We start from the raw sequence: 17,970 nt of genomic DNA on the forward strand, positions 1-17,970 counted from the left end.
GTTATTTTTTCAATCCAGTGAATAGACATTTGTTTCAAAGAATTAGAATGACAAAATTTGTAAAAAGGGTAAAATCTCTTGATTAATGGTTTTAAGCTTTGTTTATTTTTGTGGTTTTAAGCTTTGCATATTCTTTATACAAAAGATGCAATTAACTGCCTCATAATCTAGTGTAGAATATAGCCTATATAGTTGTTATAGTTAAGTTGTAGTTTGAAGCATTTTACAGATTAAATTGATGAACTTTGTATGAAAGGTATAGTAATTTGAGTTCCATGGAAGCATTAATTTTCCATGTCTTCAGAGAAGGAAGGAATCAATGAAGTAGTTTTAAATCTATAATCACGTAATAAATCTGTTCATGTAATATTTCTTAAAGTGGATGTTGTAAGAGGGTTTTATTATAAAACTTACAGGTTTTTACTGAGAGGCTTAAAGCAAATGGTTAAGATTTTGTGAAGAGATGCTCAGACACATCTGGTTCTTAAGTAGGCTAAATTTAAATGGATATAGAAAAGTGGGGGGGGGGCACTACTTCGAAGGAGAAAAAGTAATCAGGTTGTGGGCAAGAGGGAAGTTCAAAGAAAAAAATTGTGCATTTCTTATAACAATTTGGTAAATTTTGCTTACCAATACTATTTAATACTTTTTAAAATATGGGAATGTAGTGTTGTGGTTGAAATTTTCAATTGTAATAGAGAGTAGAATGTATCTTGAACCTATCAAATTGGTTTTATAGGTAAAATTGCTTTGCAAATCCAATAAAAAATATTTTCATATAAATAGAAAGCAAACTGAAAATGGTAATTATGGATTTTTCCCATTCAGACAGCAAAGCAGATATAAAATGGTTAAAACCAGTTACTTTTTATTTACAATAAAATACTGTTTTGTCATTTACAATATTATTTGATACAAATGTTAATCATTAGATCTTACTTGAGATATGAAATGTTTGTATAACTTGAACTGTACATTGGTTAGAATAATTATTTCAAATATTTTGTTCTAAAAAGTAACCTGCTATGCCGTAATGTCAATTGCATAAGAAAAATTTGTTGACGAAAATACTGGAAGGTACAATAGCAAGGGTCATGAATGATGATTTATGGTAAAAAGCACCATACAAGTGCTAATGGTATAACTACATATAGTTAAAGTAATAAAGGTAGATGGCCCAGCACTTGGATGTCAGTAGTTAGTAATATGGGCACTATGAACTACTTACGTTATAATCTAGGTTCATTATGCTCAGAGCTGTGAAAGATTGGTCCATGATATAGAGTTGAAAATGCTTTGATTGCTAATTACAATCGACTACTACAACCATAACAAATGATACTATTCACTTGAGCAATCTTTAGGTTTTTTGCGGGGGGAGGTAATTTCTCAAAATCCCCCTTAAGAAATGGTGAAGCTTAAGATATTAACTTCTCAAAACAATGGTAAGGCTAGTCTTATGAGAGAGATTTACTCTGAATAGCCTTGGTTCAGTAAACTATCAGCTTGAGAATCCTGATTTAATTTTACACAGGCTTACATTGTTAGTAATATTGACACTAATGGCAGCGATTCGGACTTTTCATGCCCGAGGCATTTCTAGGAATAGTTTACTGAGCAGAAGTTGTATTTTTTAGCTGACCTCTTATAAATAAGACTGTCTTACCTTCTTCCTTCCCAGTGTTATCCCTATATCCAGGGGTTCGTTGCCTGTTGTACTCTCTCTAATGCTCAATAGCAAAGGCATCCTCTACTCTCCATATCATCCTTCACCTTATCTCACCATCTAATTCACTGCATTACCCCCTCTCAATCTTCTTCCCCTAACCGGTGTCTCTGAAGCCCTCCTCAACATGCGCCCACACCATATCTGTCGTGACCTTTGACACCTTTGTAATCTTATGCCCGTCATTTGTCTTATTTCATTGTTTTCCAATCTTTTGAGCTGTGATATACCCATAATCCACCTTAGCATACTCATCTTTGTTCTCTCAAGCTTTGCTTCCTCATTTTGTCGTAGAGACTATATTTCTGATCCATACATTTACACTGGTCTTATTCCTGTGTTATAGATCTTGAATTTTAGCTTGATTGGCATTTTCTTGTCATGCATCCCTCCACTTCCCCAAGCTGCTTTTATTCTATTCTCAACCTCCTGCAAGTCTTCCCCCTCCCCCCCCCCCCCTGACATAATAGATCCTCAGTATCTGACTTGTTCCACCTGTTTTATAACAGAACCTCTGCTTTAATGCATAGCTACCCTGTCCCTACCTTCCCTACGGCTTAACACATCCATAACTACTACTAATAAAAACGTGCTTAATGTTGACCCCTGCTTTAATCCAACACTAACTTCAAAGGTTTGTTTCCCCAACAGCAATTTTGTCCTTTCTTTAATATGTCATTTTTACCATTTTAACCAACTTTTCTGGGACTTTCCTCTTCCACTCTACCACAAGCACCAAAACATCACTTCTCTTTGTATTCAATCATATGCCTTCTACAGATCTACAAAAGGACAGATGATCTTATTGTTTCCCTCTCATGAGTCCATAGTGCTGTTTCCCAGTCCTTACAATCACATCTAGTATTCTCTCAAACCTTTAAACCATATTGGTAGTTTAATTCCCTTGTAGTTACAGTATTAACATTCCATGCCATCACCTTTCTTCATAGATATATATACCATTAGACTTAGTATTTACATTATTTCTTCTTTTATATTACTCTTAATCTACCATCCTTCCTTCCTTTTCTTTATCAAGAATCTTGACCATTTTAGTTTGAAACTGATGGGCCCAGAGCTTTTCTATTTTACATTTTACTCAATGCTTGCTTTACTTCTGTATTCTGTATTTCCATCACTGGGTGCCTCCACCCTTTCTGCCTCTCCTAACTCCCCTCTCATTTTCAGTATTCAATAGTTCAAAATATTTCTCTTAGTGTCATCCTAATGCAATATATATCAGTCTCTATCCTTGATAACAAACAATTGCTTTAAATTCTCTGCCTTTTCTTCTTGTTTAACATCTTATAAATGTCCTCGTCTTACCTATCTATTGCTGTTATGGAGATTAGCAAAATCTCAGGCTTTACCATTTCTGATGGGGGTTATCTTAAGAAATAACCACCACCTGGCTAAACCCAAGGAATTACTCAACTAAGGCCTTTCATTTCCTTTGAGGATAAAGGTGACTAATTAGCTATTCAAATACCTTGTACTTTTCAGAAAAAAAATCCTTTACAGCTCTTGACTATAATGAACCTCCAATATAACTTAGTAATGTGCATATTACTGACGACTGAAGTCTAAATGTTGGGCCTTCTACCTTGACTTGGATATTAGCAGTGCTGTCACTTTTGCCATTGATATTCATTCAAAACCCTAGCTCCTGTATCTAACAAGCATTTTTGTCTATGCTAGTTGTTCTTATGCTGTGGACCTTAGCAAGTAGAAGGTAATTTTATCTTGAAAAGTTTTCTGCACTGTTTAATATGGCAATGTGCGAGATAAAAGCAGTTGTCCTATATGAGAAATGCTATATATAACGGATTCAATTATTTATATCTAGTACTGTATAACCATGAAAAGATATTTTACCTTATTAAACTGTAAGATATTTATACCATATTTAAACACTTTTAACTTATGAATTTCAAAATAAAATGCATATAAAAGGTATTGCACTTTTTAATTTAGCTAACCTGGTATATAATAAGAAAACCTGAAGAAAAATAGAAATGACAAAAATACATTAGTAATCTGTATTCTTATGTCAAAACTCATTAGGCAGAGTATTCTCCCTAAACGGCCCCCTGCCCCTTCTAGTATCGGCAAATGCCTTATTCCCCACAAAAAATGGGCTAGTAGGTTAATGAAGTCTCCACTCTTAACTACCCACTTGTCCATGTGGACTGTTATTGATTCCCCATGTACAGATTTTGTTCACCCCCCATGGGGGACAGAAGCCGTGCTAGTGTTTTATGAATATGAAGTACAAAGTCTAAGATGGGCAAACTATATCTCTGTAATTCATTTTGGATCAGTCTACTTCTTAATTCAAATAGGTTTTTTTCCTGATTCAAGTCATGATAATAATGGCCTTGCTATTTTTATTAGTTGATGTTACTTCAAAAGCCTCTTATTAAATCTTGAAGGTAGCGACATAAAATTTTAGGTACAGTATAAGTGAATATGAACAATAAATATTTTTAAAGACTTTTATTGTAGAAGATTGGATGCCCAACATGAGACAGGTTTCAGTGTAATCAGTTTAGCTATATAATTTAAATACTAACACTCAAGTCAACGACATTACATCAAATTCATGGTGCCCCATTTACTGAGAGCTTTAAATGCTCTCCATTTAAAGAAAACTTACAATTGTCACGCATTACTCTCACGATTTGACCAAAAATGGCTCTAGTCGAGTCATCCTTCATCAAACATGATGCACTAACTGACAAAAAATCCCGTTTTCTATTATCTGGACACTGCCCGTTTTCTTTTTTGAAAACTGCAGGTGCATTTGAAGCTCAGCATTTGAGGTTACATTTTTCATGATTGTGAAAGTAAGCAGTGTTTTCTCTAATACACAGATAAAATTATTTATAAAAAAGGAGGGAAAAGGAAAGCCCACCAAGGCCATCCCCTGTCCCACCTAGTAACCAGTAACTTAAAGCAAAGTTTTCCTCTGAAGAAGCAATGTTACTAGGCCCGTGAATGCTTTCCTTTTCCTTCTTTTATTCCAATATTTTATTAATAATTTTAAATAGAATGATTTATGGATTGTAATTTAATAACTCCAGGAATAGTTTGGACCTCTCCTGAAGTTAAAATGGTAAAACATTTATGTACTATATTGTAGATTCCAGCAATTATAAAGTTACAAATTCTTTAATGAAACAAAATTATACGCTAAGACAAAAAAAAAATCATTAATACTTCTAGAATGGAAAGCAAACAAAAAATCTAAAACAAGTAACAGTCGTTTTCAGGCCTTTGTGCAATTTCAGAACTATCAATTACTACAGACACCTGAAGCTCGGTCAAAAGCAGACAAGATTCACAAATGCCAAGTTGCCTCCCAGTCTCGGGCCATTCCATGCACATGATTGAGTCGGGTAAAAGAGAAGAGAGGTGCAAGACTACTGCCCTGACCATCCTTGCTGCTTCCCCCAGCAGACAGTCAGATCGGACCGAAGTACGCATTCATCTTACACATCGACACCTAAATCACTTTAGCTGTGCAATAAAGTTCTCAAATGCAAAACCTAAGGAAAACAGCGTTGGAAGGCAAGATCAACTCGTAAAAAGCCGACACTATTCTAAACAATACAATAGAGATAATAATAACAATATTATCCTCATCTTACAATCTCTTACTACACTATCCCCTCCTCATGATCCCCTACTATACTATCACACAAGGGCGTCACTGGCTTCTAAAATGTGGGGGGGACATTGACAGGCGAGGCTGCTTTTAAAGGCACCTGAGCAACATATTTCAGCAAAATACAAGATCTGTATCCTGCCTGAAATCTTGTTATAAGCCTTTTAATTTTGTATCTGTCTGTCAAGTTATACAAAATAATTTTAATATTTCTTAAATTCATTGGCCAAACATGATGACATAAAAGCTTTGAGCATGAAGTATTACCTTAGACCCTTTGTAATGATTAAGATATAAACACTATTATATTACTTGAAAATCTTAATAAAGCCTGAAAATGTGGGGGGGACAAATGATACTATGTAACCCCCACTTTGAAAAGTGGGGGGGACTTGTTCCCCCAGTCCCCCACCTGTTGACGCCCATGCTATCACAAACATATAAGTTCTGTCTTAATTGATATCTAACTACAAGTTACGGTCAAAATAGTTATGGTAAAGCAATTTTTGGTAATTAAAATAATGATACTTCCTGTTTTTTTTTTTTTTTTTTTTTTTTTTTTTTTTATCAGACTTAGGATTAAACCAGCCTGAAATTAAGTTTAAATTGCCTTTTTAAATTTACCAGAATCAGCTCAGAAACAAAACATACAGACTCGGATTACGTTTACAGGGTACAATAATTCTTTACTGAAAACCACCACAAGAAAACAAATATTAAATTAGAGATATAATTTTAGTAATGGATGGAACACGAAAGTCTGAGCGCCTAAATAACGTTTGCAGAGTAGGTTATTTCTTTACTGGAACCACCACAAGATGAACAAATATCAAATTAGATATAATTTTAGTATTGCTTGGAACACCAAAGTCTCTGAGAGCCTAAATAACTTTCTATGTAAGGCAGTTATAAAAATGACCATCTATATTAATTACGAAACACCCAGCAGTTCACAAAAATTATCTCAGAGGAAAAACTAGAATCATTTTCATAAAAAACAGGACCAGCTATTATAACTTCTATAAAATTTAAGTTACTGTTTGGAAAATATATGCTAATAAAGAGCGAAGCATTAAACACAAATCTCTAAGATCAAAAAAACAAATTGTAATCTATCATTTATTCTTCGGGGACCTTAGAAAGACAATTTTTCTTCTTAGATAGTTCAGCAAATCACAAAATTAATAAATAAATGCTCTAAAATCAAGAAAAAAACTTGCGCTTTAAAGAATTTTTCTACAGTAAACAAATTCATATAAAAAAAACAACTTTTATGTTAAAAAAAGTTATCTCAGAAAAGCAGAAATATTTAGGCATATACTAAAATTTCAAGTAGTTTCTTTACTCTAATACATTTTTGTAATTATAATACGAGCTATTTCAAAAACTTGATGTGATAAATATTCTATATGCTTTGCTTACTGAACCTGAGGATTCTACACTCTTGGGAAATAAAAACATTTTTGAAGAAACTCGAGCTTGAAGCTTTCTAATGAGCTGACTGACTGGGTGTTGTACTTACTAAATGGATCGAGGACATTTTTCACCTTCTAACATAGTTAAATAAAATATGTTCAGAGGCTACACTACATAAACTACGATAAAAATCCCCATATAATTCTATAAGAAAAACTTACAATAATTCTGTATGAAAAACCTATCATAATTCACTATGAAAACCCCACCACAATTCTGTATGAAAAACATGCAATCCTAATTTGTACCAATCTATACAAAAACACTATAACTAAAATCCTTATAAGTCTGACTTCTTTAAGGAAACCCTGACAAAAAATAAACTTTCCTTTTCCACCTTGGGACACAATCTATTGAAGGGAAATGAGCAGAACAACAACCTCACCTTTAAATAAGAATCTCACACCAGTCACTCAATACTAGCAGCAATCCTACATTCCTTGAAGTGGAATTTGTGACACTTTCATAATACAGTACAAAGTCCCAACATTTAATATGTGCAAATTCTCATCATAATTAAAGATCATATCACAGGTTTTTCATCCTTTTGCTATACTGATGTGCAATGAATAATCATCTTAAGAGAGTAAAATTGGCATAAAAAAACCAATTGAGCTTGTTACCAGTAGGGAATAAAAAAATATCCGACGGGGAATCTTGTTAATAGCATTTTTAAAAGGGAAATTGGATTGAGTTTAGGAATATAACCCTGCACCAGGTCCTGTGAGGCAATTCAACAACTACAGGCAACAGGAGAAAACCTTGCAGGTACACTTTAAAGTTAAAGTTATAAGAGAGAGAGAGAGAGAGAGAGAGAGAGAGAGAGAGAGAGAGAGAGAGAGAGAGAGAGAGAGAGATATATTAATTCACTGCATCGTGGAACAAATGTATAACACTAACTTATATAGGTTATTCAGTATCCAATTACCCATGTTTTCATCTTCATTACTTATGTAGCTCCATCAATCATTTTTAATTTAATCTTATGATTCTCAATTTAATACTTAAAAGTACTCTAACCCTACTGAGCTCTGATAATCCTTTAGGGGAAAATAACTAAACCAATGGTATTCTCAAAAGGTGTGGTGACAGAAATAATTATTTATGAGGTCAGTAGTGGGCACTGTTTTGGGCAAGATAAAAATTTTACTTAAAAAAAAAAAATCCACCTTTAATATTGTACTGTAGCATTTTAAATTGTACCCTCTTTCAAAATGATTTGTAAATTTCTCATTTCATTAGTTTTGTTAGACATCCATCAGTATTCTCCTTCTTTTCTCATTAGATATTCACTACAAATAATGAGTAAGGTTTGTTATTACTTTGATAGCTTCCCATGCTATAAGTGTGAGGTATCTTAATCATCAAAATTCTAGTTAAAGTTTATGCTAGTTTCAAATATAAATTGATACCAGTTATCTAATAAATTAAAAGAAAAACTGGCCCAAAGGCCAGGCAATCTAACAAACAAACTAACGTTGAAATGGTTACACATAAAAATGCCAGTTATGAATCTGTCTACGATCCAGCATTAATATATCTTACAATTTTCTATAGATTGCCAAGAGATCTAATAATAAAGATAATTAAGGGATTAAAATGGAGTAAAGTGGATTATGAATTAGCTATGTATAGAGCATTAACAAATGTCTGAATACGACATTCAAATTACTGTGAACTTTGCAGGTGTAATATACCTATTGGGTCTCTTACAATATTATAAATTTTCTTCAATGAAGGATACTGATTAAAGATAAGAATATTTCTGCACATCAGTATTGCATTCCCAAAAAAACCTACCCAGAAATCAATGCATCTTTAAAACACTGGTTTCGAATATATGTAAACAAAGCAGTTTTATGGAAATGGGACTTTCACATCGTGACCAATGTAAGAATAAATACAAAAATCTTTGTCATATATCCAGTAAATTTTGCACTTGAAACCCACAAACCTGACAAGATTCTTTCTTAACAATTTATAAAACTATTCTTCCTACCAAACCAGCTTACATACACACACACACACACACATCTGGACGGCTTTCACGTCGGCAACAAGATATTCGAAAACTTATTACACAATTCATCTAAAAATGATTAAAGTGTTATTCATCCCTTCTTTATGTCAGGGGCACAAATGACACGAGACAAGAAGCAAAATGGAGTTTATGAACCGAGCTGTGCACCTTTTCAGAGAGCCCAGGTATCTCGCCATAATAGAAAGCACCGAAGTGCAAGACTTCAAAATGACCCTCTTACCAAATTCCTTATTCATTGAAACACTTATGTACACTTATCATTAATTGCTAACATTTTAGTTATAACTGAACTTGTAGTTTTTATGAAAAAAAGAAATGAGTTACCATTGATTACACATTAACTTCAAGATGATCATAAACATGTCTGGAGTACATTAAATTACAATCCTTTTACATTAGATACTTTCACTACTTACATTACACAGTTCATACCAAATCTGATGTTTTTTGTCATTGATACTAGTGCATATAACTTTTCTAGAAATGAAAATGATAGTACCAAAACCTGTACATTTGACATTATAACCTCCTACAATGAAAACTACTTTAACATTCTGAAATACTTGATTTAGCTTGATCATTTATACCAAATCCTGAAATCTAATAAACCATTACAAACTTTAAGAATTTGAGGCTTTTGAGCAAGCGAATAATAGCATAGCAAAGCCATGATTTTTCATGACTAGCTGTCAGGATAAAACCTGAGCTGACAAGACAGCTGAATCAATATGCAAACTAAAATCCAACATGTTTACCAAGACAGGATGTTGCCATTTGACAAGTACAATATATTCAAGCAAACACATTGAGCTACAGCTCTCAAGACACCAATAAAAGAATGAACAGATTCTGTACATGGGGAATAAAATAATAGTATAATAGAACAAGTGATTACTCTAGTTAAGATAGGCTCTATCTCATGGACCGTTTAGCCCTTTTTTATGGTGAGGAATAAAATGGCAAATGCTGATGCTCAAAGAGGAGGGGGCCAGTGGGAGACTCATCAGCCATATGAGGAGAGTGTTTTTTTTTATAATATTTCCAAATTTGGGATAAGGAAGGATCAAGGATGGGGAGGGTGAGATCTGAAATTGGAGGCGAGGATCAGGTCGACATAAAAGAGAACTTCGTAATTCAAACTTCTTGGAAAATGTGTACACAATCTCCCATTATCTTTAACATTTAGCATGTTATACTTCAAGGTATATTCATGTAACAGAAAGAGAGAGAGAGAGAGAGAGAGAGAGAGAGAGAGAGAGAGAGAGAGAGAGAGAGAGAGAGAGAGAGAGAGAGAGAGAGAGAGAGAGAGAGAGAGAGAGAGCTACTGTTGCAAAACAATACAAAATGTCAAAGGCAAGATTGGTATTGTGACAAAATTTGACTAATATTCAAGAATTACTAACTTGTAGAATAAGCAATACAAGACACTGTACCATACTATTCTTTATCTTTAACTTATGAATCAAAATGGCAAACGTAGCAAAAGATTACAGAAGTGATGAGTGTCAAGACCGAGATAGTGTGAGCGGGTGTTGAGGATGGATGGTGTGGAGGGAGTGGGGAAGGCTGGGTAGGAACCTGTTAGGGGGGGAAGATGGAGAGGGAGAGAGATCTAAATAGCAAGATAAGGTGAAGAATGACATAAAGACAAGAAGTCTGCTGGAAAAGGATGCCTTTGATAGAATGCATTGGAGAGGGTGCATCCAGCAATCAACCCCTTAATATAAGGATGATGGTGGGAAGGATATGAAGCGTAAGAAGGATTCTAATTTTCTTTCATATTTAGAAAACAAAAAATTGTAAACCGAATACATTATTTTTCATAAAAGCAAAACTTGATTATTGTACACAGTTTACCCTTAGCAATATAGTGTACAAGAAATTTACGGAAAAATAGGCTTTTAATATTTTCTGATTAAAAAATTAATGGGGATGAAGCAAATCCCTAGCCAGTTTTGTGATCATTTGGTAGATAAAATAGATAGAAAAACTTAAGGTGCTGCATGTAACATACCTTGAATTCTATTGATACAGAAGTTCTCTTTTACATTTCCCCACAAAATATAAAAGTGAAATTACAAAAAAATATGTATAACCTGAAATTCACCAATTTCATAGATTTTGCTGATTAGATCTTAATTCACAGAGCAGTGCCAAATAACTCTGGAGCCTAAAGACTGGAAAGAAAACTCAAACTCTTGAAAACAAGAGTAACTGAAAAAATGAAACTATAAATTACTTGAATAGAAACAAGAAAACAATGAGCAACATGAAATAATCAATCCAATGACTGGACAAAATAGCTCCTTAGAGAATGGTGTGTAGCAGATAACTCCATGCACAAAGAATTTCTTTGAATAACTCCATAGGTAATATAGTGCCCCAAATAACATATAGATCAAGGAAAGTCACAGATAACTTCATTATCCAATGAGTGACAAAACAACCTTATAGAAGTGTGTTCCAAGGCCAAGAAATGTCATGAATAACTGAATGAACCAAGGAATAAGACCAAATAACTCCAAAGACAATGTGGTGTCCTCAATAAAACCATGGGAAACAAATAATTATGTAAACGAGTGAATGCTAATACTGGTAAATCAACTAAGTGCTCAGATTTCTTATTGAATCAAGAAACACCTCAGATAAATCCACACACAGGATTCCCACATTATTGCATATGCTGATGAGAATTTCAAATAAACTAAAAAATACATACGCAACCTTAATTTCTCCACAATTCATGACTGAGGAGTTTGTTAAATAACTCTCAAAACTAAGGAGTACTACGAAAGACATTTTAAGCAAATCTGAACTAAAGAGTAAAATCACAAAAACTTGACAAATTGAGGCATTACCAAATAACCAATCTTTATCCAGAGAAAATTCATAAAACAAAAGGAACTTTGCAAGATGTTTTTAAACACAAACTGCACCACAAAAGTCTGAATAATAAAGAAAGCCCTTTATACCCCAAAAGGGACCAAAAAATATATTTTTAAACAGAAGTATCTGAAAATATCTGTTAACAAGAATTGCTCAAAAGAAGCAAGGATGGCCCAATGTAACTCAGCAGACCTAAGAACAGACAAACAGGATATCGGAATCAACTCTACGAGATTCCTTAAACCAGTCCTTATTAACCACTAACTAAAAACAAATCAAGGAAATTTTTTAAAAATCTTGAAACACAAGTGGCCTTTCAAAACCATCAGAAAGAATGGCCTAATAATTTTCTCAAGTCAGGCACAGTCCTGAAACTTAGAAAAGCCTTTTAAAACCTTGAAAACCTAAGTATGAAGGAAAATATTTTGAACTGATATGGGCAGATCATAACCTTTTACAAATTTTTCTTGAAAGTTTTTTACAACTGATTTAGCAAAAGGTAAGGAGGTGTATGTTGCGTTTATGGATCTGGAGAAAGCATATGATAGAGTTGATAGGGAAGCAATGTGGAATGTGATGAGGTTATATGGAGTTGGTGGAAGGTTGTTGCAAGCAGTGAAAAGTTTCTACAAAGGTAGTAAAGCATGTGTTAGAATAGGAAATGAAGTGAGCGATTGGTTTCCGGTGAGAGTGGGGCTGAGACAGGGATGTGTGATGTCGCCGTGGTTGTTTAACTTGTATGTTGATGGAGTGGTGAGAGAGGTGAATGCTCGAGTGCTTGGACGAGGATTAAAACTGGTAGGCGAGAATGATCATGAATGGGAGGTAGATCAGTTGTTGTTTGCGGATGATACTGTACTGGTAGCAGACACAGAAGAGAAGCTTGACCGACTAGTGACAGAATTTGGAAGGGTGTGTGAGAGAAGGAAGTTGAGAGTTAATGTGGGTAAGAGTAAGGTTATAAGATGTACGAGAAGGGAAGGTGGTGCAAGGTTGAATGTCATGTTGAATGGAGAGTTACTTGAGGAGGTGGATCAGTTTAAGTACTTGGGGTCTGTTGTTGCAGCAAATGGTGGAGTGGAAGCAGATGTACGTCAGAGAGTCAATGAAGGTTGCAAAGTGTTGGGGGCAGTTAAGGGAGTAGTAAAAAATAGAGGGTTGGGCATGAATGTAAAGAGAGTTCTATATGAAAAGTGATTGTACCAACTGTGATGTATGGATCGGAGTTGTGGGGAATGAAAGTGATGGAGAGACAGAAATTGAATGTGTTTGAGATGAAGTGTCTGAGGAGTATGGCTGGTGTATCTCGAGTAGATAGGGTTAGGAACGAAGTGGTGAGGGTGAGAACGGGTGTAAGAAATGAGTTAGCGGCTAGAGTGGATATGAATGTGTTGAGGTGGTTTGGCCATGTTGAGAGAATGGAAAATGGCTGTCTGCTAAAGAAGGTGATGAATGCAAGAGTTGATGGGAGAAGTACAAGAGGAAGGCCAAGGTTTGGGTGGATGGATGGTGTGAAGAAAGCTCTGGGTGATAGGAGGATAGATGTGAGAGAGGCAAGAGAGCGTGCTAGAAATAGGAATGAATGGCGAGCGATTGTGACGCAGTTCCGGTAGGCCCTGCTGCTTCCTCCGGTGCCTTAGATGACCGCGGAGGTAGCAGCAGTAGGGGACTCAGCAGTATGAAGCTTCATCTGTGGTGGAAATGTGGGAGGTTGGGCTGTGGCACCCTAGCAGTACCAGCTGAACTCGGCTGAGTCCCTGGTTAGGCTGGAGGAACGTAGAGAGTAGAGGTCCCCTTTTTTGTTTTGTTTCTTGTTGTTGTCGGCTACCCCCCAAAATTGGGGGAAGTGCCTTTGGTATATGTATGTATGTAAAACATCCACAGAAGGAAAGAATAGATATACTGGAGCCTTAGGGTATATATTCCAGGAAACCAACAAAAAATTATTACCATTTTTAAGAACTAGTTATTGGTTGATATTGATTTTATGAAACCATTTAATTCTCCAGATATCTCTAAATATTTCAAATCCAAATTACATTTCAATAATTTCTCCTAGTAACCATTAGACCAAAAGAGTTTTAACTATTCATTAAAGAGGAGACAAATAGGAAGCCTTCAGAAAAGCAGGAAACCTAAAGGAAACTAAGCAATGAAATCATCATACCATCTACGAATGAGAAATATATTCCATATAAAATAAATGCAATAAACTATCATGGAAAGAGAAATTTTTTTTTAAGAAAGTTATAATTATCATGCGTCAGGACTTGATTAGGAATAAATTTCCAATCTAGACAGCCTTAAATAATTAAAAATGCTAGCATTTCCAACTCATCAAACCATCAATAATTAACCAATGATAAAATGTCAGCCTTCAGCAAGATCCATGAAAGGTCTACAGAAAACTTTTGTTAAAGTATCAGACTTTATATCCTCTGAGAGAATAACTTTCCGGACAGAACCTTCACACATAACCAGTTGCTTGATAGTTTAGCAAAGTTTACCATTATACGTTCCAACCAGTCAATTAACATGTGGTATGAATTCTGATCTAACCAAATAATGATATCATGTGCAATTCTCCAGATTATTCAACACCAAAAGCAGGCTTCACATCAAACAGAACACCCAAAGAGGAACTAAATTACTGCTGCTGAAGTGTAGTTAATTCACAGAAATGCAGCATCTAAGAAGAGAACTCTGAAAAAGCATAACAATCGACGTAGGCTTTATGTCATCGAGGTGCATATGATGCGTTATAATTACACGACCCACAAATATTTACAGAATGGGAAGGCTTAATGGAAAGTAAGGATAAAAACAAAACCTTACAAAAACAAGAGCAAAGAGACAGTAAAAAATCCAGAATTGTTGAGTAGCTTTCCAATCAATCAGCATTAGTCCACCAAGAGCACCGTATTATAGAAAAACAATGAAGAATAGAAATTACTGAAATTACCTGACTGATAAACTGGTCATCAGTTTAACTTTTGATGACAAGAATATATTGAGTAAAGTTAAGATCAATTATTCTGACTTACAGTGACATAACGTTTTCAAAACATACATTATAACATATAATTGTATACCACAATGCTTGTTTATGAATAAACTAGTAATTTAATATCGTAACAAAAGTTTTAGTGAATATATTTTCTAATTTATAAGGGTATTGTTTGTGTTTGTGTCCCTTCAAATGCTATTTACAAATAACAGCTATTAATTATCCGGAAGTACAAATTCAGGTAGCATAAAAATGCTATCCCACATGGGTTAGAAGAATGGCAAACATGCAAGCATTGTGGTCAAAGGAAATTAGAATCAAGTGGCACACGACTGAAAATTATATAACCTATAGTTCTGATAAAACAAGGCATTTCCAACATTCTTATGCCTTGTGTAAATGTGAAAAGAAATATTACAATAAAAATTTCCAATTGAGGACAATGCATTAGTGAGTAAGATTTAATAGTGAGGCTTCTAGTAAGTTTAGTATGACATAAAATAGCAAAAGATTCAGTGATATTTCAAGTAGAACTTAATTTTATGCCTAGTTTTTTGTTAAAAATTTCCAATAAAACACTGACAGTAACATTTGCTATAGTTAAGACTTGATCAGTATACTGTAATATAAAAAGAAAACTATACGTTACAGTTAACAATGGATTTTAGAATTTCTAAAAACAAAATATTAGTTTTGGAATTGAATTCCAACAGCTAACTTTAACATATTAATTATATTACTGTGTATAGGTAACATAAAGGTAATTAAGAGCCTCTATGTAAATAGATCTGCGCATAAATTTTGAAACATGTTATTTTCATTAGTAAAATAAATTTTTGAATATACTTACCCGATGATCATGTAGCTGTCAACTCCGTTGCCCGACAGAAATCTAAGGTCGGGATACGCCAGCGATCGCTATACAGGTGGGGGTGTACACAACAGCGCCATCTGTGAGCAGGTACTCAAGTACTTCTTGTCAACAAGAACTCAATTTTCTCCTCGGTCCACTGGTTCTCTATGGGGAGGAAGGGAGGGTCCTTAAATTCATGATCATCGGGTAAGTATATTCAAAAATTTATTTTACTAATGAAAATAACATTTTTCAATATTAATCTTACCCGATGATCATGTAGCTGATTCACACCCAGGGTGGTGGGTGGAGACCAGCATACATGTTAACATTAGAAGCTAAGTATCCCGTATTTCATTTTAGCAGTTATTCAAAATAACAAACATAAAATAAATAAGTACCTGGTAAGGAAGTCGACTTGAACCATTACTCTGCCTTTTTTAAGAACGTCTTCCTTACTGAGCCTAGCGGTCCTCTTAGGATGCTGAACGACTCCTAGGTGCTGAAGTATGAAGGGCTGCAACCCATACTAAAGGACCTCATCACAACCTCTAATCTAGGCGCTTCTCAAGAAAGAATTTGACCACCCGCCAAATCAACCAGGATGCGGAAGGCTTCTTAGCCTTCCGTACAACCCAAAAAACAACAATAAAAAGTATTTCAAGAGAAAGATTAAAAAAGGTTATGGGATTATGGGAATGTAGTGGCTGAGCCCTCACCTACTACTGCACTCGCTGCTACGAATGGTCCCAGGGTGTAGCAGTTCTCGTAAAGAGACTGGACATCTTTGAGATAGAATGATGCGAACACTGACTTGCTTCTCCAATAGGTTGCATCCATAACACTCTGCAGAGAACGGTTCTGTTTGAAGGCCACTGAAGTAGCGACAGCCCTAACTTCATGTGTCCTTACCTTCAGCAAAGCAAGGTCTTCTTCCTTCAGATGAGAATGTGCCTCTCTAATCAGAAGCCTGATGTAGTAAGAAACTGCGTTCTTAGACATCGGTAAAGCAGGCTTCTTGATAGAACACCATAAAGCTTCTGATTGTCCTCGTAATGGCTTTGTCCGTCTTAAATAGTACTTAAGAGCTCTTACTGGGCAAAGTACTCTCTCTAGTTCGTTCCCCACCAAGTTGGACAGGCTTGGGATCTCGAACGACTTGGGCCAAGGACGAGAAGGAAGCTCGTTTTTAGCCAAAAAACCGAGCTGCAAGGAACATGTAGCCGTTTCAGATGTAAAACCTATGTTCCTGCTGAAGGCGTGGATCTCACTGACTCTTTTAGCTGTTGCTAAGCAAACGAGGAAAAGAGTCTTTAATGTGAGATCCTTAAAAGAGGCTGATTGAAGCGGTTCGAATCTTGATGACATCAGGAACCTTAAAACCACGTCTAGGTTCCAGCCTGGTGTGGACAACCGACGTTCCTTTGAGGTCTCAAAAGACCTAAGGAGGTCCTGTAGATCTTTGTTGGTGGAAAGATCCAAGCCTCTGTGGCGGAAGACCGCTGCCAACATACTTCTGTAGCCCTTGATCGTAGGAGCTGATAGGGATCTTACATTCCTTAGATGTAACAGAAAGTCAGCTATCTGTGTTACAGAGGTACTGGTTGAGGAAACTGCATTCGCCTTGCACCAGCTTCGGAAGACTTCTCATTTTGACTGATAGACTCTGAGAGTGGATGTCCTCCTTGCTCTGGCAATCGCTCTGGCTGCCTCCTTCGAAAAGCCTCTAGCTCTTGAGAGTCTTTCGATAGTCTGAAGGCAGTCAGACGAAGAGCGTGGAGGCTTGGGTGTACCTTCTTTACGTGAGGCTGACGCAGAAGGTCCACTCTTAGAGGAAGAGTCCTGGGAACGTCCACTAGCCATTGCAGTACCTCGGTGAACCATTCTCTCGCAGGCCAGAGGGGAGCAACCAACGTCAACCGTGTCCCTTCGTGAGAGGCGAACTTCTGAAGTACCCTGTTGACAATCTTGAACGGAGGGAACGCATACAGGTCTAGATGGGACCAATCCAGCAGAAAGGCATCCACGTGAACTGCTGCTGGGTCTGGAATCGGAGAACAATACATCGGGAGCCTCTTGGTCATCGAGGTAGCGAATAGATCTATGGTGGGCTGACCCCACAGGGCCCATAGTCTGCTGCAAACATTCTTGTGAAGGGTCCACTCTGTGGGGATGACCTGACCCTTCCGGCTGAGGCGATCTGCCATGACATTCATGTCGCCCTGAATGAACCTCGTTACCAGCGAAAGCTTTCGATCTTTTGACCAAATGAGGAGGTCCCTTGCGATCTCGAACAACTTCCTCGAATGAGTCC

At 35.9% G+C, this 17,970-nt stretch overlaps 1 long non-coding RNA gene across 1 annotated transcript in view; it reads left to right on the plus strand.

The window, feature by feature from the left end:
* Nucleotides 1–172, plus strand: part of LOC137638249 (uncharacterized) — a 37,235-nt gene extending 37,063 nt beyond the window's left edge. Inside the window, exon 4 of the long non-coding RNA XR_011043954.1 lies at nucleotides 1–172. This exon is cut by the window's left edge and continues 1,877 nt beyond it. This is a non-coding gene — a long non-coding RNA (uncharacterized lncRNA).
* Nucleotides 173–17,970: the final 17,798 nt, after the last annotated feature.

Source organism: Palaemon carinicauda, chromosome 3 (genome assembly GCF_036898095.1).
Source record: "Palaemon carinicauda isolate YSFRI2023 chromosome 3, ASM3689809v2, whole genome shotgun sequence".
Taxonomy (NCBI): Eukaryota; Metazoa; Arthropoda; class Malacostraca; order Decapoda; family Palaemonidae; genus Palaemon; species Palaemon carinicauda.